Source organism: Thermobia domestica, chromosome 7 (assembly GCF_964235325.1).
Source record: "Thermobia domestica chromosome 7, izTheDome1.hap1.1, whole genome shotgun sequence".
In the NCBI taxonomy this organism is placed as follows: Eukaryota; Metazoa; Arthropoda; class Insecta; order Zygentoma; family Lepismatidae; genus Thermobia; species Thermobia domestica.
The window spans coordinates 179,403,128-179,428,092 of record NC_137460.1 but is presented as its reverse complement, the minus strand read 5'-3'; the positions used below and the strand labels follow the sequence as shown (position 1 = coordinate 179,428,092).

At 36.1% G+C, this 24,965-nt stretch overlaps 1 non-coding gene across 1 annotated transcript; it reads left to right on the top strand.

The window, feature by feature from the left end:
• Positions 1–22,633: 22,633 nt before the first annotated feature.
• TRNAW-CCA (transfer RNA tryptophan (anticodon CCA)) lies at positions 22,634–22,705 on the top strand. Its single transcript has one exon. It is a non-coding gene; the product is annotated as a tRNA-Trp (tRNA).
• The last annotated feature ends 2,260 nt before the right edge of the window (positions 22,706–24,965 follow it).

The following is a 24,965-nucleotide window of genomic DNA, read 5'->3' as shown; positions in this document are numbered from 1 at the left end:
GCATTGGAGGTAACATGCTCCAACGCAAAATCAATTAAACTTTCCATATAGGCATCAAGGCTATTAATATTCCGTTCATCCACAGGTCTAACGGCAATTTCATGGGCCGTAAGATGAAACAAAACCGTTGCTTTCTCTTACAACTTCGAAGTTATTATTTCTTGGATTTTTCCCGTCATTATTATTATCACTCTTACTATCACTTGTACCACCATTATTAGTACTACTAGTAGTACCATTTGTACTATTATTGTTGATGTCATGTCCAACCATTGCTCGAACACTAGCATATGACGAGCCAGGTCGAGTAGAGAAAAACGTTTTGTCCCCATAGTCATGATTATCATGTACACAGTGTTGATGGGGCATTGTATACAAGATGTTCTCCCTGGACTTGTTGCGTGGATATAATCACAGCGTTTTTCTCATCTTGAATGAAACTCCTCATTTCTTCAACTGGTATTTCATCGATCTAAGAAAGCTAAATTGTTATCGGTTATTTGATGTATATTATTATTTTGAGTGAAATTTCTTGAGTGGTCACGACCATGGTATTTTCAGATGGGATTAAGCACGGTTCCGAAACAAAGCGCGTTCGAAAATCAAATAAGTTCGATAACTGTATTTTCTATTATATCCACGTGACCTTCTCCACAAGATAATAAATACATAAATTTCTGCTGAGCGTGATCATATCTTTCTTTAGTACGAAAAATCCCATATACAGACAAATCTAGTACATCAGCATGTTATACACAGTGCTGGAGAATTAGTGTATCATTACCTCCAAAAGCACGAAGGGAGCGTAGTAGTGCATCTCACCCCCGATGTCTCAGACGCTGCATCTCCATGATTAATTTACAGGTACTGAAGATTCTCGGGTAATCGTTTAGACCGCGCACCAATTCTTGCAGGTAGATTTAGTCGACAATATTAATTTCCTCCCTTGGGCAGAAGAAATCCATCTGAAACAAATAAAACAAACAGCTATTTTGAGTTATCAAGTTCACTTTAATATATCGCATTAATAAAAAAGGGAAAGACCAATCAATTATTTTAAGCTGTAGTTAAAATATGCAAAGAGAAAGCAATAAATTATTTTCAAGCTATAGTTAAATAATGATATGTAAAAATCAGCTTAGTTTATGGAAAGGAATAATTAAATATTTATTTTTTATCTAGTTGTAAACTATTATTTTTAAAGAAATGGATATAAAATAGTCTCTCTCTGTTCATTAATATTGGCTAAGAACAAATGAAGAACAATTAGAATAAGTATAATTTTTTTAAAAAATCAATAAATATAAGAATAATTATCAGAGTAACATTTGTTACAAATCGAAACAATTAAAAATAAAAAGTTCATCGAGAGCGCTCGCTTTTGAACATGCTACCTTGAGTGAAGAAATTCGGTTCTATAACCAGTAGACCACGAGATGAATTTAGTCAAATACCAACGTCTTTCCCCTTTTTCTCCCCATTCATTCATTCTTGTTCATTTTTCATGTGTAAAGTCTTCATTTTTTCCGTCATTGTCGGCTCTAAGGTACATTACGAAGAATTTCTAAAAATACCTGACATCTTTTCATAAGTAGTGAGATATTTTCGTATAATAAGACGCTACCTTGTTCAAAAAGTAACTGTTCCCATTCGCCATCGTTTCAGATATCTAGAAATACATACATAAAAATGTGTACGTCCGTAATAATATTAACAGTTTCGTCCTTCGATCTTTCTTGGTTAAGTTACTCACAAGATGAGACAAAAACAGTCTTCAAACAACAATTTGTTGCTTAAGTTGCCCACAACACGAGAGAAACATGTAGTGGTCAAATAATATTGAGTTTGGTTTGGCTATGAGACGAGACTACACGAGACAAACACATGTACTCTTCAAACAAGAATTTTGTTAGGGATGAAACAATTAATTAACAAATAAATATTCACAAAATTCAGGGGTAAAACTTGCCCACTAGCACCCTCAATCAATCTTCAAAAAGCAAATATCTCCCTTTCGTGGGGGCACGCTGGTTCAGGAGTAGTTTTCCCCCGGTTTGAAACCACAATGACTCAGTGCTAGAGAGTTTACCCGGTGCTGGAATTTCTTGGTTCAATCCTTGGGAAAATAAGTTTGTTGTGGACAAATGTATGTAAATTTCCTAGGGTTCCCCCGCTCGCTGTCAATACAAATATATATCAAGACAATAATAATAATAATGTAAAAAAACTTACTTGAACTTGATATCTCTTGATGAAAACAGAAAAAGCAGAAGAGAAACACGTTAAAAACACAAGTTTTTTAGACTTTACGATAACCACACTGTAACAGTAAACTTACTTTTAGAAATTGTAGGCGCAATGAATTTATATAATATATTTATGATTAACATGAGAGGAGGTGGGATATAACATACATAGATTTTCATCGTTCTTTCCTTTGTAAAGTCTGTTGGGTAGTAAGAGTGAAAAGAAGGGGTAATCTGTTTCCAGAAATCTTCTCGGATCTATAATGATCAATTCACAATTTACTTTCTTCTTTCAATAATATGGCAGAATACATTCAAAGATAAGCAATTTTCTTTACTTCCTATGGAGCGACATTAAGTGCAAATTTCTTCAAATAGTTACTGTTATCAGCCAAAGTTCATACTGTGGATGAACTTTGTACTCGCGACATCAACTGTGTCTGGAATCGCGTCGAACAAGGCTATCAACCCGAGACATGTTAACGGGTTTAATAACATGTTGCCCCACGAAACATTCAAACTGATATCTACAAAGACTAGCGAAATCCATTTACCGTTTATTACATCAAAAAGATACATTGTTAAGGCGTGATGTTAGTACAAATTTTCTTTAGTCTAGTATACAACAACGGTTTCATACTAATTTAAATTTATTGATCCATCCGTTTCAGTAAATGAATATGAAAACTTATGTCAGTTTTATACCAGTTTAAATTTATTACCTTTATTTCAATGTATAGCTCAAGTGTTGTATTCTTGCCGAAAAAAGAAAAGCATGCATTGAAATATACGAAGGGGCGATAACCCAGGACCCATGTACTTCCACTCAAAGTGAAATAAAGGTCTCCCACATACTGTTTCAGAACCACCAATTGGTCGTCCGAAAGGCAGGTAAAAAGAACCCAAACATCCACCAGGTTATTCGCATTGGGAAGAGACAAAGGAGACCAATAAATTCAACCTTACGCATATTTTCAATTATGTCCAGAGACAAAGCTACTCAGTCAGCGTGTAGGGAGTAAGATAATGCATCCATCCAGAGCGTTCACCTACGCACGTAGTTCATCAGCCAGCGGGAAGAAAGGATGGAGGGGGAACTTCAACTCGCGGAAAGGCTTGTCGGCAGACAGAAATATCGTCAAACAGTGGAAAAGAAAGAAGGAGAGGGAGAGCAATACAGCGAGGACTAGCTCGGGAGAGTAATGCTCCTGGAAATAGAAACGAGAAACACAGTTCTGATTGGTCGACGTTATCCACTTCTTGCCACGTTGCGTTAAAATAGCATAAATCAAACGCTTGTTGCTGTTGACCTTCGTGGCCGAGTGGGCTAGCGCTATATGCTAGTAATGAAATTCTGTTTTGGCGTGAGTTCAAACCCGGCCCGAGGAAAGTTTTTTTTTTACATTTTTTTACGTTTTTATAACACTTATTAAATTAAAATAATTTGAAAATAATACTTAAAAAAGTGATTTATTTACTTTTGTGCAGATAAGTACTTGTAGTACTTATGCCCTTGTACTCCATGATATAGGGCTCGTTTTGTTCCCCTTGTACTTCATGATATAAATTTTGTGACAACTTAAAACAATTGGCTAGGATAGCGCGTAAAACAGCTGGCTAGAGTAGCGCGCGGAAAAACGTACTTCCGGGAGTATTACTCTCCCGAGCGGGTCGTAATACAGCTCTCCAATCATATATGGGAAAAGAAGAGAGAGAAAAAATGCATTCATCCATTCACAACAAGAAATGTGTGTTCACTCAATGGGAAAAGAGGAGAGGAGGAGGGGTTCACCTGTACACAGCAAGGAATCTGTAAGCATTGAGGGGGAAGAGGTAGAGAAGTGATTGACAAGTGTCTACCTTAGAATCAGGTGATGGTGGGACGTGACAAAACTGTGCATGCGCTACTAATCATATAGCATAGTGGGTTTCCATAACGGAGAACTTCGTAAGCCAGGTGTCAGTTGACGGAGACCAGGACTGAACGGCGGATAGATATATCTACCTTTCCGCATAAGGAAGATCTTCACGTCTCGCAACTTTAAGAAGCAGGTTGTAAATGAGTCAAACGAAATAAAGTATACTTCGAGTATTTATGAGAAGTTTAAAATGAAAAATATATAAATAAATATTCATCCCTTTTCTTCCCTTTCCTACATCTTATTCAAGTTCACACATTTTTTTAATATTTTCAGAACAAATTTAACATATTTCCATTCGAGTTTCATTTGATCTTTTTAAAGATCACAATTGCACATTGTTCAGAGCTGCAATAAGACTCATTCCATTAAAAATCATTGCTAAGCATAAAAAATCCATGGATAATGTGGGAGCTTGGAGGGTATTGTTTCAGGGGGTCCTTCAATGGTGTAATCATTTTAATTATTTTTAATTTAATCATACTTTTATATTTGATCACAATTGTAGATTGTTCAGAGTTTTCTATGGACAAGAGACGGGAATAGATACAAAGTCCTCAAATAATCATTAAGACGGGGTTAAAAGATATGAACTGTTACATAAGCTGAGTTTTCTGTGGAATTTTTAAGAACGAGTAATCTATTACGGTTTTTTGGTAGGATCACAATTAAATTACGTGGGAAAGCTTATGGGAGCTAGGGATCGCGTTTCAAGCCTTATAGCAGACTTCTAATGGTCTGAAACTAATTTTAATTTTAATTTGATCAAATTTTTTAAAAAAACTTTCGATTAAAGAATCGTGTAGGGTCATCTTTCACAGCAAAAAAGAACATTCACCCTTCCATGGTCCACCTCAAACCCTTTTATCGCCCAGGTAATAAATCTACCTCTCTTAAGACCCCCTAAGTGCCTGTCCGACCGCACCTGACCCACAGACAAGAAATTACACCAAGTACCAGTTTAATTAGACCCTCTGCTGTTCTATTCAAGTGTAGAAAGCGCTCCAGGTTTACTTACCGACACTCTTTGAATAACTGCAGATGACACTTATTCCACATATGTTTAAATAAATGTGACATGTGCAGACATGCAGGAAAGTTCCTCTTTTTTGGGAGGGAGAAAAAGAGAGCTATTTTTTATAAATTAAGTTTTACGTAATTCAATTACACACGAAAAAGAAAATTTAAAAAAATAAAATTAAAATGGTGAAATATGTGATCGAACGAAGGACCCACGCACAACAATCACAAACATTACCGCTTAGCCACCGAGGATTGTAAAATGAAATAAAATGAAAACTCCACGTTATGCCGGCTAGGCTAAAGGAGATGATAGTGATGAGAAATGAATGAAATAGTGGAATGATGAAAGTTGGAGGAAACAGGAGAACCCGAGAAAACCGAAGCACACAGTATTTGTCCACCAGAAAACTCCTTATAGCGAGCTGGGAACGAACCAAAGATCCCATGCACCAGAGGTGAACGCTCTATCACTCAGCCACCAGGGTCCTTTATCGGGGCTTATGTAGATTATGGGCTCACATAATACTACTTAGCCCTTTGGTGTTCAACTATGCTCGGGTCCTCAATTATTGAGTTCTGGATCAATTGAGCCTGACTGCTGAGTTTTGATATTTCTGTACCTTCTTTATATGATTTGTATGTTCGGATAAAATAGTGATGGGCTAAGTTCCATTTAGTCCTGTTATGATTGCATGTATCTTCTAAACCAACAGAACCTAATCTAAACTAACGTAATTTGTACTAATTTAACCTTTTAATTTCTTGAACCGCTTGCGATAGGTTCAATATTGTTCAAACCTAATAAGGCGTTCTATTAAATCTTGATATTTCGCATTTTGGAAGGAATAACTCCAACAGGATACTCTTCTTTACCTCTGTTTATTACAATTTTTTCACTTATTTTACACAGGGAATTACATCGAATTTGGTCACTCAAATTCTAACCATATTATGCAGGTCTAAATATAGTTATCACACTGTGTTTTACAACTATAACCCAGAAGTTGTGCAAAATATATCATCAGTTTCTTTTCAAAGTGTTTGATAAGAAGTGTTTTAAATAGTTCTACTAGAACACTGTTTTCAGAATTAACACTTTCTAAATACGCGCAGGATAACATTTTAACACTTTTTGACTCATTTACTACAAGAAATCTGTTATAAAAGTGCTTAAACACTGTCTTATTTTCTAAAGTGTGGTTTTATCTGATTCAAGGCATACACAAGTGGCGTATTTTGTGGGATGCCGGGCCTATCGGCGGTAGCCCTAGAATATTACAAAATAAAGTAATAATATAAACTAATTTATATTGATAATTTTATACTTTAGTATTTTCTTTCAATGATACAAGTTTGAGAACTTTAAGTATTTCGTAACATCCATTAGCTAGCAGAAACTTCTCTAGTTACTCCAGCAAGAACCGTAATTTATAAGCGCATTCCACGAATCTAACTCCTTCCACCGCGTACGAACGGACTGCCTGGTAACACCAGTTTCCTCTAGAGAAATCGGTTTCTTGAGTATAAAGTTTAAAAGTATTTTTTCCTCTGAAGTTTTTTAATAAGAAACCTAGTTATTTTTCATTTTTTTCTTTCAAATATTTGTGTTTTTCTGGTAACTATTATTTATTGATTTATGTTGTAGATAAGTAAAATAATCAGTAGAACTTGATTCGAAGCCCTTATAACTTACAAATCCTTTGTTTCTTTGTACCTATACGAGCAAAATTATGTGATTATTGTGCGTTTGATTACATTTTTTATCACTAATAACTCGTTTTGTAGTAGTTAGTCTCTACTAGTAATGGTCTCGTTGCTGTAAACAATAAGTTCATTTAAAAACATTATGTCCTTTTTACATCTTAGTTCCAATAGTGTTGCTGGAAAATACAGAGTGTTTTAAAATGATTATTGGTGTTTAAAAGATTTGTAGTACTTTTAACGTACATTTGCATTTAACGTACAATAATAAGCAATACATCAATTAAAAGCGATTCAAACAGTTTTTGCTACTAGTGGTCAATGTAAGCACCATTCCTCACACGACACACACCGAGTCGATAGGAAAGAAACACCCATAAACTTTCAGTCATATGGCAAAAAAACACTTTCAATTTAGGAAAGTTTCGTTGCAACTGTACAATCTTCTGAGGATTTGGTGACTCTCAGATGAGTGTTCACATTAGCACTTACCGCTAGGTGAAATGTCGATTTATCACTGAAGAAAACACGATCCAGAAAATCTTCATCGTCATGCAGCAATATTTCATTTGCAAAATTGGCACGTAAACCGTAGTCTCTAGGCTTTAGACCTTGTACCAACTGCACACGATAAGGACGTAGTTGTAATCGTCTCCTTAAAATTCTTCATACAGAAGGTTGCACTGTAACTACAGATTCAGTCTTTGCAAAATTAAAACATAAAAAGATTTCTGCTCTCTTATCGCCATCTTTGATACTAGCTCTTCCTAATGGCAGACAGAGGAAACAGTGCATGCGCATGCGTGTGTATAAAGCTGTTTGAGTTGGTCTCTCGTTTGATGTTGTTGTAAGTTAATTGTAATTGATACTACAAAGTTTTAAAACCATAATATTCATTTTAAAACACCCTGCATTGCTTCAAATTATGTCATCCTATATTCATGTCTTGTATATACACATAAGGGCCTGGCCCAGATAGTTTGCCGCCCCGTGCAATGGCATCATTTGCCACCTTCCCCTTTCTCCAGAAAGAACAAATCTTAAAACTCACTATTTTAAGTATGCTATTGGAGCATAAACAACGAAGTGGAGGGAAAGTACACTGGTACTCAGAAAAGCTTAAATACTACGAATAAATCTCGTTGTGTCTGTTTTTTCTTTAAATAATAATCTATTATTTTATGAAAGATAAAGAAAACACACCTGAAATATGGTAATCCTTTTAATAGAATTCAACATCGAGCTCCAATCTCAATATATCAGTTTGCAATTCCAGTGCAACTAGCACTTTTATCTTTATTTCTTGATTTTTCTTCTACATCTGTTATTTTTTAAAACAAAACTTGTTTCTAGTTTCAATGATTAAAAAAACTTGTTTGTGACAACGACAAGATTAGCTTTCATATCAGAACTGTGATAACTAACAAATGGAGTAAGTGTTCGAGAATTGAGTCTTGTGTTTGACAACAATCAAGCAATTTATGCTGGGATTTATTTGACCATTTTCTTTAGCACTGTCCATGTGACCTTAAAATAATGCGACCTAAACATGATTTATGAAGGTAGTATTCAAATAGAAAGTCAGCTTACAAGGGAAGCTATCGAACTTCTCGACGAGTATCGTACAAGTATCGCATCGAAACGTGCACAAGTGGAAGAACATGTTAAAAGTGGGAAACATGCTTACTTCGACGATTCGCAACATCGTCGAACAGCAAGTATAATGATTTTTCAGCATAACCCCTTAAAGTTATGTACTCAGGTCATACATGCCTTGGATGGGATATGAACCTGATATACTGGAACTTGTTTTTCCACGAAGACAAATGTTGAAAACTCAAAATGATAACACTCGGTCGGGATTGTGGTTTCTGGTACGTCATTGATGAGAATCGAAGTCAAATGGACCCCGATACGTTACCCAACGGAGAAAAAGAGCACGCTAAAACCACAACGCAAAAATGATTTTTTATGATGATGATGATTATTATTATTATTATTATTATTATTATTAATATTATTATTATTATTATTATTATTATTATTATTATTATTATTATTAGTGCTTGTAGTATTGGCCGTTTACCATAGCTTGGCGCTGTGTTTCGACACAGATTCTGGCTAGCGAATCTTAGCAGTCCTTCCACTTCTTTCCCCTTATCGCAGTGTTAACAGTGGCACTAACTCATCAACTTTAGCACTAGTAGGATTTGGTATTTGCAAGTTGCGTAAATTTCGAAACAGTTTACTTTTTCTCTAATCAGGGCCGTAACTTGTGGGAGGCAGGGGAGGGGCGACTGCTCCCCAAGGAGGTTTCCCGCCGTTCGAAGAGGGCCCATTTTGAGACAAAATTTTCTTAATCCATTACGATACGAACATGAAGTTATAAATGAAGCATCAAACAGGTTCACCATATTACATAAACAAAGCAGCACACAAAAGGTAAATAAAACAAAATGAGTCGTGGGCCAATTTCAGTAAAAATGTTTACTATTGTAGAGGATGTCAGGCTGAGCGCCTATTTAGAATTCTCCCTATATGTTGTTATTGTTCTTCAAACAAGAAATTGTAATTATTAAATAATAAAGAAGAGACTTCCCTATGTTGTCACCTCATCCCAATACAAATTCGTGATTACCATTCTCTTCCTAGTTTCCGCAACTTCATGAAAACAAGCTCAGCCACGCCGTTTCAGCAATTAACAAACTTCCCTATTGACCAAGATAATTGTGATGTGCTAGTCATCCACGTGCGGAGCACCAGGAAGAAGCGAAAGCAAGGAAGTAGAACAAAACCAAGGGACACGGGACCCTCCGTGTGAGAAGTGTGACAGAAGCCGCCAGAAATACACTTTGGACCCTATTCAGAAGAGTTGTCGTAGCAGCAATGAGAGACGGTTGGCACGCCTGGGCCCTCACCATCCACTGCATGATAGAGGTGTCATTCCGAAGAGACCAGGACATCTGGAAGCTGTTGCCCTGAGGTCGAGAGGTTCTTCACTCTCGAACGTGAGGTCCGGGATCGATACCAGACGGAAACCCTCAACGGATTGGAGGATAAGCTTTACCCAATAATTGAAGAGGCTCATCATATCGAAATGGCTGAGGTACAGTAAGAATCTTTCCTTTCCTAATCTTTGCGTTTCTGTGATCTCTTCTATTAGAAAACATGCATTTCATTTCATTCATCCCCAATTAATTACTTCAGCGCTGTACCGCTCAGATCCCCACGTACTTTCTCTCTTGCCATGCGAAGTGCTATCTCCACATTCTTTCAGTTAAGAACTTATAATTGAGCAAATAACTGTGGTTGTAACCCCACAGTACATTACAGCAAGATGGTGGAGATGTGGACCTTCACTTTGTGAAGATTTTTGGGGCCTTTGCCTAGGATTTACGATCTTTTTTCTCCTAATATAGAAATGCAGCTTCTGTGTTGTTATTATAAATTCCGAACCATAAGACTTTTAAATTAACGTCAACCCATCGATTTTTATCATATCATATTTTGTTACAATTCTGTTACATCAAACCATATCTTTCTTATTATTTAATTTTTTGAAGTGACGCAAAGATTGGGTTTATTTTAACTTTAAGTATGTTGTGTTGACACGGATTTTATGTGCATGTTTACTTAGCATTTTCTGCATGTTTCGATTATTAGCTGAACAGTATCTACAGCCTTTTGATGATCTAAACGATATTTCCACTACGCAATACTTTGAACCTATAATTTGTTCATCACCGATTGCCATTCCAGTTACTAGAAATTTTTATACCAATCTTAAAGACAATTTGCATTTATCTACCCCAGTTTCAAGTATTTCTTATTCTTTCACACCGGACAGTTTAAACATGGCTCAGAATAATAGTGAGAATGTAGAAGGTTTATTGACCTCGATTCATACGATAGTAAGGCCCGAACCATTTTATGCTAAATTAGGAGAAGACATCACGCGGTATTTGCAGAAATACGAGGCTATTGCCTCCATCAATAATTGGACAGGCATAAGAAAAAAGCTAATCCTATGTACATTGATGAAGGGTCCGGCTGAATTTTGGATGGACAATACTTCCAAAAAACCCGAATTTGCCAATTGGACTTACGATGAGTTCAAAGCAAAATTAATAGAAGCTTTTGGGAGCAACACCATGCCTCAGTTGACAGAAAGTGAAATACGTGCTCGCGAACAAGGAGAAACTGAAAGCATATCTGATTATGTTTATTCTAAACTCAACCTCATTTTGAGGGTAGACCCTCAAGCCCCCCCAGCGAAACAAACACAATTAATCATAGAAGGGTTACAACCTGAGTATTTTAGGGCCGTTATTCGCAAGGAATATGATTCAGTTGAAAAACTGATATCAGACTTAATAACTGAGGAAAAAACAAAGATCTTATTAGAACGGAAAACCATCGAGAAATACATTAAGCGTAATTCGTCAATATTGCAGTCTTCATTAGTTTCTAGTAATACGAATGTTGACCCGATGAAAACGCATTCTTGCTCTCAGCCTACCACACAGTCCAGAGCTGTTGAGAAAATTTCTGCTCAGAAAAATGCTGCCGCGCATGTAAACTCTCAGGTCCCTGACTCCAATGCACTGCAGCAAATACAGCAACAGTTAGAGAAACTTTCTTTAAATATTACGTCTCACTGCAAATCAAGGTCAATCGACAAACACAGGAAATGCAAGTTCATCTTTTCGTGGTAATAACAGAGGAAGAAGAGGCCGAGGTAGAGGGGGAAACCAAGTTCGCTACTACAACAACTATGCTCAAAATCAAGGGAGTAATGGTGACAGGGGTAACGCGATTGACAATAACTCGAGTGACCAGGGTTCAAGCCCCGCTGCGTGGACTTCTAAACCACCACGTTCTCCTATTGTATGTTGGCGCTGCCAAGGATTAAATCATATAGCCCGAGATTGTCGCGCATTTTTAAACGAAGAAACGGAATAGTTGGTCGGGACACAACTATTCGTCATTCTGTGTTACAAGTCCCTATATTCAAGGAATCAGAACTCCCATACATTAATATTAGAGCAGGGAGCGTGTACACTACATTGTTAATCGACTAAGGATCACAAGTTTCTTGTCTCCCTGAAAATTTAGTTTCTAAAGGAGCAAAGAAAATAGCAATTACTACAAAATTAAAGGGAGTGACGGGCAACACAATTGAAGTATCTCATATTGTTTCTTTGCGTTTCTTCATAGGAAAAAAGAGCTTTACACATCCGTTCAGAATAATTCCTCGGTTTCCATTTAAGCCTTGGCTTGGTCAGTATTTCTTAACATCCCACAATGTTTTCCTGGATTTTCAAAACAATATTTTTTCAGTTAATAGATTTGGGAAACCACCTGTAAACCAGCTTCCACGTAATAACAATGAGGGTGTAATTTCTGAAACTTTAAGAGAGAAATTAGCGTCTCTTTCTAAAGCTATTTACACACTTTCTGAACGAATAGTGCTTCCAGCGAAAACGCATACTCGAGTTTCTCTCACTACACGTTACGACATAGGAGGGAATAAGAATCTTTTAGTGCCAAATATTTCTTTGCAGAATAAATTAGAAATTTTTATTCCTTTCTGTGTGTTGTCACCATCTCAGCCTTGTGTATGGATTACGAATCCTACTATTAAAGACATAACGTTAAACGAGGGTCAAGAAATAGGGTTAGCCGAAGAATTTGAAGAAATATCAGAGGAAGACTCTGCTTATCTAGTAGGTCAAATTCAGGAGGAATTGTCACCGGATATTTTAGAAAAAAGAAAACTGTTTGACAGGTCACAAATTCAGGTTAACCCCGAACTTTCTGAAAGTGATAAAGAGAAATTTTATGATCTCGCTTATCGTTATAGTGATATTTTTATGTGGTACGATCAAGATTTTTCTTTTGCTAAGGATTATGAATATCAGATCCAGCTCAAAGACCACTCGCCCATTTGCAAACCAGCCCTACCTATACCGTACCATTTGCGCGCTGTAGTTAAAAAACAGCTGGACAATTTGTTGCAAAGAGGGATCATTTTGAGAACTATATCCCCATGGAACTCTCCCATTCTCTTAGTTAAAAAGCGAACAGGTGATTATCGTTTTGTTTCTGATTTTCGGGTTGTAAATGTCCAATGTAGGGTGGATTCTTTTCCTATTCCTAGCATGGAGGACGTGTTAAATCGTGTTTCTGGAAAGAACTTTATTACAACGTGTGACCAAAAAGATGCCTTCTTCCAAATCCGCATCACAGAAGATAGTAAACCAATCACAGCATTCTCTGTTCCGTGGGAGGGATCCTTTCATTATAATGTGGTTCTCCAGGGATTACTTTGTTCTTCTGCGGCGTTGAACCGGCTCATAAAACTGACATTAGCCGATATTCCATCGCCCGATATATTGAATTATCTAGATGACTATTTTATAGTAGCTGACACCATACCGGAAATGTTAGAATTATGCACATTACTTTTTGATGCTTTTCGCAAGCGAGGTTTAACACTTTCTCCGAAGAAAACCAAGTTTGCACAGACTTCTGTAGTTGTTCTTGGACATAAAGTAAATAAATATGGTATTTCTGTTTCTGACAAAGTGATTGACACTATAAAATGTTACAAACGTCCAAAAACTAAAAGAAAATACTCAAATCATTTTTCGGCACTTGTAGTTTCCTGAGACGCTTTGTAAAGAATTTCAGTGAAATTTCAGCTCCTCTCTTACAATTACTTAAGCGTGATGCTAAATATAGCTTGAAAAAGCCACAACAGGATGCTTTTGAAAAACTCAAAGAAGCAATAATAAATTCACGAACTTTAATGAACTATCACCCCAACAGACCATTATTTCTTTACACGAATGGATGTAAATCTGGGGTGGGGGCGGTTGCTAAGCAACCAATTGATGATAACCCTGACAGTGAATTAGTTCCTATTGGGTATTGTTCCCGGTCTCTAAACGCCACAGAGAAAAATTACTCAATATATGAGATTGAGCTTCTTGGGGTGTTGTATGCATTACGTTCTTTTCGTTACTGGCTTATCGGAAGACATTTTTTAAAAAAAAACAGACTGTAGAGCGATCATATTTCTGAAACAATCTAAAAATGTTAGTGGCAAGCTAGCTCGGTGGCTTTCTAAACTAGAACAATTTGACTTTACAATATCCCATGTCTCAGGAACCGCCAATATAGAAGCTGATAATATCAGTCGTTTTGCTTCCAATAAAAGAGATCTCGAAGATGAAAAGTTAAGTTCAGGGGATCCCTGTGTTTTTTCTAGAAGATAACACCGATTTTAATATTAGCGAAGCTCAGAGAAAAGATAATGTTCTTAAGCACATTATTGTCTGGCTTGAGGGCAAATCTAAAGACAATCAGTATGAAAGACAAGCTTCCTGTTACGAATTGCGCAATAACATTCTTTACAGAAAAAACAAAACACCTATGGGTATGAACTACTTTCTTGCCATTCCTTTGTCATTGCGGGAAACAGTTTTTAAGAAGTGTCATGAGGAGATTTTGGGAGCCAATCACTCTGCTTTTAGTAAAACATATAAATTATTAGTTAACAGTGTATATTTTCCTGACATGAAACGCTTTGTATATAGACGCTGTAGAGAATGCCTTCACTGCCAAATATTAAAGAAAAGAGTTGGTTTCAGTTATGGTAAGCTGCAAACTCACCTTAGTGTTATGCCTTTTTACCGGCTCTATTTAGATGTAGCTGGGCCTTATTGCACTAACAATATTTTGAAACACAAATATTTTGTGGTCTGTGTGGATGAAGCCACAAGATTTTGTATAACAGCTAGTATTCCAGACACCACTGCCAATACTTTGGCATCATTCCTTTTTAATGACGTCATTTTAAAATATGGGTTATTTTATGAACTCTGCCTAGACAGGGCAGCTGCTTTTACAAGCGCCATATTTAAGGAATTGTGCAATATTTGTGGTGTTACGTTGAAATTTGCAGAAGGGAAAGCACATTTTTCTATTGGGCTTGCTGAGGTAACAATACGTAATTTGGAACAAAAATTGAAGCTCAATATTGACCCAGATAATTCAGGAAACTAGGTGGAGTTACTTCCCAAGGTTACATTTAGCCATAATATTTCTGTTAACACAAGTATGGGACACTCCAGTTTTGAATTACTCCATGGTTTCAAACCAAGGTTAATACATCAAGCTATGTTTGACACACAGTGTCAATTTCAAGACAACGCAGTCAGGCTATCTCATCTTAATGATATTCGAGAGCAGGCTGCTGAAAAATTATTCAAAAGGTTCCGAACTTCTGCAAAATCATATGACAAGCGTCATAAACAAGTGCAATTTCAGAAGGGAGATCTTGTTTGGATATATGTAGATAATATGAAACGGGGCCAGACACGTGCTTTCACTGGGAAATACATTGGACCAGGTGAGATACAGGGCAAGAATAACGAAAATAGTTACTTCGTTAAATTCACTACTGGCACAGGAAGACAGAAAATAGACTCCATTACGGTTGACCGTCTTAAGAAATATTACCCTCCGTCGCCTCTGGACGAGTTAGGAGATCACGACCATCAACGCAAGAAGCCTCCCACCAGTGACGATATTGAAGCCAGAGACTCAGCTATTCAAGGAGAGAACGTACTCCCTGAAGAGAACTGTACAGAAGATGAGGAGGAACGGAATCAGCTGTCTCCACGGAATGATGAAGACGAAACAGGCTTACCAACATCTAGGTTTATTATTGAATTTACTGGAAGGAAAGAGGGAAAGGGAGAAAAAGATGATCAAACTGACAATTACACGTGCCTAAATATCGCTAATGCCATTTCTATGCTCCATTTACCGGCGTGGGATGTCACAGCCAGACGTACGCTACATAATGCACCTAAAGTTCCTTCAAAATTTGGTGTGAACACTGAGATCAATTCTAAAGTGGCTTTGTACCATGGAAGCATTGTAGAACTCCAGGGTAGAAACCCAAGCAACACGGATTTATTACCCATAGGGGGCGCAGACAGGGCAATACAGTTAGCAGCAGGGCCACAATTAACTTAAGAATGTGCACGCATTGGGAAATTAAAAGAAGGTTCGTGCATAATTACAGAAGGCTTCAATCTTCCAGCTAAACACGTAATACACACTTGTGGACCTAAAGGTGAAAATAGCAAATCATTACGGTCTTGTTAAGAGAAAATCTTATTTATTGTTTTAAACAATGATTTTCGTACAGTTGCATTGCCCACCACTTCAACAGGTGCATTTTTATATCCTAAAACACCTGCATGTCACATAGCCTTAAGAACTGTGAGAAATTTCTTGGAGGAAAATTTGGATTCCATAGATAAAATTAATTTTTGTGTTTACGATGTACAGAATAAACGAATCTACGAACATTTGATGCATGAATATTTTCCTGTGAAAAAAAAAGTGAGCTTGAGCATATGAGTGAATAAGCCAATCTTATTATTACGATACGTTAGTAATGTATAGTGAAGTATTGATACTCTATTTTTGATAATTTTGAAACTACTTTTTAGTTTCTATGGGATATTTTTATAATCCTTTCATTTGAGTATTATTTATTGTGTATGAGTAGTGGGTTGCATGACAAGTGTTCTTTGAATATGTTTCATAATCTTTCCTGACCTTTTTGTTGGTCGTTTTTTTCACTGTCAGTGAACCTTCAAGGTAACATGGAAATAAATAAATAAATAAATAAATAAAAATATATATGTACATATTAGACGAAAATAAGGGAAAGAAGCACTCAAATGTTTCTAGTGCTGTATATAGTAGATAATTTTAATATTGTTTTATTATTGCTCATAGCTCTTCACCATGAAGCTAAGAAGTAAACACAGGAATACTGCTTCAAATCTATATTTAATTGTGGAACTAGGCGTGATTTCTATTCTAATGTGCCACTTTTCTCACTTTGTTGCAGGCAAAATATCTCATTCTGCTTTTTGTGACGATAACTGCTGTAACTACAGTAGCAACTTTAGAATTCAGTATTTCGTCTGGATTTTATTTTAAAAAGTTAAGTAATATGGTCATCTATCAACACTCAGTACCATTAACTTTCAATATCAGTTTTGTGTTCCCGGAAAAATTAAACTCTTCTACGTTGTATAAATTTTTACACTGCAATACACAACAGTATTATCACATGGAAGTATCAAAGCCGCAGATTCGCTTAAGCAATTACACGATCACATTTTGAAAAACTTTTTGCATATACCGAAACCTATGTTTCATAAGCCGGCACCTAAGAAATCTAAGAGAGCATTATTGGGTTTTATTGGCAATCTTCTAGGATATTGTTGTGATGTAGCTCAATCATCAACTGTAGATGCTTTGCATCAAAAGAAAGAAAAGTTAGAAGAAACTGTATTGCAAGTTCAGAAACAATTAATGAAAAATAACATATTTTTACAGAACTCATCTCAAGAACTTTCAAATTTTCAGGCTCAAATTCAAAACAACTTCCAAAGAATTAGATTTTTTCCCAACACATTGTAGAACAAGAAAAAAGATTAGGTAAATCTCTTAACACCCTAGATTCTAAAGTGACGGCTGAATCGTATGCTTTTATCTCTGAATTTTATGAAACCGCGGCACAATTTTTGAAATTTTTGGAAATTTATAAATATGATTTATTAGTAGAAAGCTGTAGAGATGGCAAACTCAATGCCAATACTATACCATATAATGTTCTTGACGCACAACTATTAGCTTTAGAATCTACTCTTATTAAATCTGGGTTCGTTTTAGCCATTGATAGTAACCTATTACAAAGTTATTACACTATTTCAACGCTGTCATGCTCTATAACAGAAAATTACATATTTTTGCAACTGAAAATTCCTATCCTGGAAAAAGATTCTAGCTTTGAAATTTTTTCTGTAAGAAGTATACCGTTCGCAATTAGAAATCAGACATGTGTCGTCAATTTGGAACCTGTTATTGTAGCTGTTCAAAACAAAAAGATTATAATTCCCATAATAGGATCTGATATGCTTGGTTGCCAGTTTCGAACTACTCGCTTATGTAAAATTCCCAACCACGTTATTACAAATTCTCGCCAAACAGAATGTATTACGCACGGATATAGAGGACAAACTGTAAAGGATATTACTTCTACCTGCGATTTTCGATGTGAATCAGTCACAACAGTTCAAATAATGGAATTAGATGACCACCAATACTTATTAACGCACACTCCAAAATTTGTTACCCTATGGAATAATAGTATCCCAACCAACCTCTCATTACCTGATCACTTGAATTTTGGTGCTGTACAAATAACTCTACCGTGTAACATCAAATTGGAAGTCACTCAACATCTTTTTGTAAAAACAAATTTTCCCTGTTTCGATAATGATTTATCAAAACCTAAACTTCTACATTTATTTCCGGCAATGATTGTAAACAATGATTTATTTCTCGTTGGACAAAAATTCAAACCCAATGTTTTCTTTAATGTCAATACATTAGTGAATGATTTATGGATTTCATCTGTTAGCCATATGAATGTAACGCCTTTTTCATTGGTTGAAACATCATTTGAACGTCCTATCTTTGAACATGACTGGTTTGTTCCCGGAATCATTTTTCTTTGGCAATTAATACTCACCATTTACGTAATTTACGTTCTCAAACAAAACAAAATGTTAATTCTGCCATTTTGTTCCAAGCCTGTGAGAGCAATGGAATTATCTTCGGCGTTTCAAAGCTTTTTAGGAATTACTGACCTGCCCATTTTTATAACACTAGTTCTCATGTTATTTGTGTTAATAAAAATCTTCCAATTATTACAAAAGAAACCACCATCTCTTCATCGTACTCTTCCAAGATTTTTGCCTGCTACTGCTAGAAACAATGCCTCAAGGGAGACACGCGAGGACTTGCATTACTCCACGCTAGAACTCACTCCGAGAAATATCTCAGCATCGTATTTAAACAATTATATCTCTTATGTGTAACGTATTTTATCTCGTGGTATCCCAATCATTTAACTAATCTGGAATAGTGCTACTCTTCATATACCGTTACCGAGTAGTCCGCGGTATATCGGACTTTTCAGGCACTTAGTAGAGGAAATGCTACTAACCAAATTAGTTAATCTAATTGTATCCTCCCATATTCTAACATTCCCACGAATATCAATTTTAACTAACACAAACTTATACGAATATCTAAACTTAGAGAGATTTTACTTTGCATATGTACAAAATATATATTATTTATCTTATATGTTATTTATTATTTATAATTTATCTTATTATATTACATATATTCATATATTTAATTTATATATCACAATTAGGTTAAGGAATCATATAATTATTATATATAAACAAGTTACAATTAATATTTCTTTCAAATGTCATTTTTTCCTTCCCACTTAACCCCTTACTTGTATCTCAGCCATAATCTATATTAATAACCCCATATTAAAATTATTACACTTACCTCCCATCAATCATATAGCATAGTGGGTTTCCATAACGGAGAACTTCGTAAGCCAGGTGTCAGTTGACGGAGACCAGGGCTGAACGGCGGATAGCTATATCTCCCTTTCCGCTATATCTTACATCTAGCTATATCTTACATAACCACCATAGACTTAAAGTATTAGGAAATAAAGCATCCTGCTGTAAGAAGAATATAATACACATTGAATTACGTTTTCAAAGTACAATATAAAGCGAATTTTAACATGTAAACATTTTAAAGAATCCTGTTTGGGTGCCCTTAGCAGACACTGTCCAACACACACACACAAAAGAGATTAAAATACGTAGATCGAGCGTGGGTATCAACTCGGCTCTGGCTGGTATTCGTTATTAAGGTATTCCTCAGTCCCACGAGGGGAATGCCTAGATGGTAGCTTCTGTTAGGCCAGAATTAGGCCAAACACTGACGCTCCAAAATTGGTGGGAGATATACTCCGCCAGAGTATTATGTTGTCAACACTTTTGGTGGTGTGTTCCGATATCCTTTTTTCGTTTTATGGCTCCTTAAATTCGTTATGATGTAAATGTAGAAGTGTTTCTTTCATTCTCTTTCTTTCTTTCTCTCATCTTGCTCATCCTCGCTCTCTTTTCCCCACCTTCTTAAAATCTGAATACTATCCTTCTGTAAGACCTTTTCTCTCTACGACCCAACGTTAGAGACCAACCTGATATAGTTAACTATTAGCAGAACTGTACCAATAAATTCACATTAGACAGCGGCGTAACTTTCTGGGGGGAGGGACAAGTATTAATACGTGTATTTGGGCCTCCTAAAAAGTTGTTTTTCTAATCCTTGGGCTCCCTCTTTCTCTATTTTCTTACTCTTTATGGGCTTCCCGGAGCCTGTGGGCCCTCCCTCACGGCAAGATCTGCGGGGCCGTTACTTACACCCCATGGGCCCGTTCCATACATGACAAATTAATTAAAGGGACAATATTGACAAATCTCAAAGCCATACGAATAAATGTTATTTCTAGGGCCCCTAATAGTAAACATTTTTACTGAAATTGGCCCACGACTCATTTTGTTTTATTTACCTTTTGTGTGCTGCTTTCTTTATGTAATATAGTGAACCTGTTTGATGCTTCATTTATAATTTCATGCTCGTATCGTAATGGATTAAGAAAATTTTGTCTCAAAATGGGCCCTCTTCGAACGGCGGGAAACCTCCTTGGGGAGCAGTCGCCCCTTCCCTGCCTTCCACAAGTTACGGCCCTGATTAGAGAAGAAGTAAACTGTTTCGAAATTTACGCAACTTGCAAATACCAAATCCTACTAGTGCTAAAGTTGATGAGTTAGTGCCACTGTTAACAGTGCGATAAGGGGAAAGAAGTGGAAGGACTGCTAAGATTCACTAGCCAGGTTCTGTGTCAAAACACAGCGCCAAGCTATGGTAAACGGACAATACTACAAGCACTAATAATAATAATAATAATGATAATAATAATAATAATAATAATAATAATAATAATAATAATAATAATAATAATAATAATAATAATAATAATAAATCTTTGCGTTGTGGTTTTAGCGTGTTCTTTTTCTCCGTTGGGTAACGTATCGGGGTCCATTTGACTTCGATTCTCATCAATGACGTACCAGAAACCACAATCCCGACCGAGTGTTATCATTTTGAGTTTTCAACATTTGTCTTCGTGGAAAAACAAGTTCCAGTATATCAGGTTCATATCCCATCCAAGGCATGTATGACCTGAGTACATAACTTTAAGGGGTTATGCTGAAAAATCATTATACTTGCTGTTCGACGATGTTGCGAATCGTCGAAGTAAGCATGTTTCCCACTTTTAACATGTTCTTCCACTTGTGCACGTTTCGATGCGATACTTGTACGATACTCGTCGTGAAGTTCGATAGCTTCCCTTGTAAGCTGACTTTCTATTTGAATACTACCTTCATAAATCATGTTTAGGTCGCATTATTTTAAGGTCACATGGACAGTGCTAAAGAAAATGGTCAAATAAATCCCAGCATAAATTGCTTGATTGTTGTCAAACACAAGACTCAATTCTTGAACACTTACTCCATTTGTTAGTTATCACAGTTCTGATATGAAAGCTAATCTTGTCTTTGTCACAAACAAGTTTTTTTAATCATTGAAACTAGAAACAAGTTTTGTTTTAAAAAATAACAGATGTAGAAGAAAAATCAAGAAATAAAGATAAAAGTGCTAGTTGCACTGGAATTGCAAACTGATATATTGAGATTGGAGCTCGATGTTGAATTCTATTAAAAGGATTACCATATTTCAGGTGTGTTTTCTTTATCTTTCATAAAATAATAGATTATTATTTAAAGAAAAAACAGACACAACGAGATTTATTCGTAGTATTTAAGCTTTTCTGAGTACCAGTGTACTTTCCCTCCACTTCGTTGTTTATGCTCCAATAGCATACTTAAAATAGTGAGTTTTAAGATTTGTTCTTTCTGGAGAAAGGGGAAGGTGGCAAATGATGCCATTGCACGGGGCGGCAAACTATCTGGGCCAGGCCCTTATGTGTATATACAAGACATGAATATAGGATGACATAATTTGAAGCAATGCAGGGTGTTTTAAAATGAATATTATGGTTTTAAAACTTTGTAGTATCAATTACAATTATCTTACAACAACATAAAACGAGAGACAAACTCAAACAGCTTTATACACACGCATGCGCATGCACTGTTTCCTCTGTGCATGTTTCATCATTTTAAAACACTCTGTATTTTCCAGCAACACTATTGGAACTAAAATGTAAAAAGGAGATAATGTTTTTAAATGAACTTATTGTTTACAGCAACGAGACCATTACTAGTCGAGACTAACTACTACAAAACGAGTTATTAGAGATAAAAAATGTAATCAAACGCACAATAATCACACAATTTTGCTCGTATAGGTACAAGAAACAAAGGATTTGTAAGTTATAAGGGCTTCGAATCAAGTTCTACTGATTATTTTACTTATCTACAACATATATCAATAAATAATAGTTACCAGAAAAAAACAGTTATTTGAAAGAAAAAATGAAAAATAACTAGGTTTCTTATTGAAAAAACTTCAGAGGAAAAAACTTTTACACTTTATACCCAAGAAACCGATTTCTCTAGAGGAAACTGGTGTTACCAGGCAGTCTAGTGAAACAAATTGCTTCACAGCTGGTTGTGAAAACAGGAGATCCGCGGAGCAAACAATTTTTAATACAGAAGACTCAGTTTAGCAATTGTAGGGGGCGCGGTGGCTCAGTGGTAGAGCGTTCACCTCCAGTGCTTGTGGTCCCTGGTTCGATCCCAGCTCGCGCCGTGTGGACTTTGTGGTGGACAAACACCGTGCTCGTGGGTTTTCTCGGGGTTCTCCCGTTTCCTACCACTTTCTTCATTCCACCATTTCACTCATTTCTCATTATCACCGTCTCCTTTAGCTTAACCGGCATAACCGTGGGACGTTAAACTTAAAGATTTCATTTCAGTTTGGCAATTCAGCAACTTGTATTTTTAAATAATTCCCGTCTGCTCCTATTATGGAAGAAGTTTTTTTTATCTTAAATATTTAATCCGTTCCACGCTAGCCACAGCTACCATCAAGTATTGTTATATGAAGGTTCAATTATATCACATTGCACAGCACAGTGTTGCCTGGAATTTCGTATATTATGTAATGCATTGATTCTTTGTACATCATTTCGTATATTTCTGTTACCTCTGGAATTGTTACGGGATCTATAATTACTTGAAGAATTAAAGAAAGGTATAGATAAATCGAAAACTAGAACCAAAATTAACGTATGTAGACTTGGCACGAATTAGTTAAATAATGTACTGTAATCGAAGATAAGCTAAAATAATAAGTTAATCGGCGATATTGGGGTTTCCAGCCAAATGCAAATGGGCCCGGAAAGCTATCTACAACTTCGTCATATGTAATCGAAAGTGATTTCTTAACGGCAGAGAGGTCGAAGAGCTGACCAAGTCGTATATTCGGAGTTGACAGGCTATTATGAGCACGAATATATGCAGATTGATCTCATTGATCCAACTGATTGTATAGTATTAAACTTTAATAGTCACAAACATTAATAACAAATCAGTAAGATGTCATTTATCACAAATTACGCGGTAATACTTTACAATCACAAATAGTTGGTCAAATATTGGGTGTCAAAATCTATGACAACCTAAAATACCAGGGTAAATACCGAGCCCTTTAGATACATATTCGCTCATATATATATATATATATATATATATATATATATATATATATATATATATATATATATATATATATATATATATATATGTATGTATTCATATTCCTCAATATAATAAATTTTATTCTAATATCAATCTTAGTATTGCATCGACACTTAATTCTCTACATAACCTTTTCATATTTAATAAGTATTCACATTTTCTTGGCTCAAAATAAACGAAAACCCTGACTAACAAAATTCTTTTCTTTCAATAAGGTTGCAACATTGAAATCTACATATATAAACCCGATAATCAATAATAGTTCAATTTTATTAAGATCCGCGTATAGAGAAATAGTTGATATTATTCAATATGTCGACACAAAAGTGAAAATACAGCAAATATAGCAGGCACGTAAGTTTCCAAACTATGTAAGCACACATATATAAATGTACATACAGAGAAAGAAAGAAAAAATCGAGATTATTTGAAATTAGTGGGCCCAAACTACTAATACATACACACATTATAACCAATCAATAGAAAGAAAACCAGAAGTCAGTAATCAATGGGTATAGTTTGTACGATCGATGAACAATAATCAAGTTTCTGGGAATCTGAAATCGTAGCGTACCTTCTCGTTAGTCTCTGTCATGGTGGGTTGAGTATCGCGAAAAGTGGTCCTGAGTTGTGCTGAAATGCCGGGAAATACCTCCACGAATTGTATCCCTCGATGTCTCAGTTAGTACATACGATCGAAATAAGTTATATGAACATTGTATGTTTTCAGGAGTTTCAGAAACCGGGGGGGGGGGAAGGTTGAAAAAACTCTTGAAGAAGGAAGAGACAAGATAGAGAAAGTGGCGCCAACGAAAGGAGAAAGATTAAGGTACTACTCACTACACAGACGAGTGATCGAATTTGAATATATAACAACTCACAGCCAAAATATATTCACATATGCCGAAAGGGGTTGGCTCACTCAAATACGCAACCTGGGGGGCGTCCTGCTGCCAAGGATGCAAGTCTGTGTCCATCAGATCTCAATCCCACAAGAGTTTGTTTGTAAGATTGAGATCTGAGCCCCGTATCCGGCCCAGACCAGCAGGATAAAAGAAGAGGTTGAAGGGACCAGGTAATTGCGTCCCCAATTTTGAAATCTCTAAGTAAGTAAAAAAATATTCGACCCCTCAGAAGAACTAAGAAGGTTCAAGGACAGTAAAGAAACTAGAGTTAAAGTAATAGCTAAGATATCCCTAACTAGTGATTTGCCAAAATAAAAAAGAATTAAAATAAACTGAATTTTGGATCGGTGATTTCAGTGACCAAACATCACCAATGGCTACCCTGCGCAGACATGCCAAAGTCTG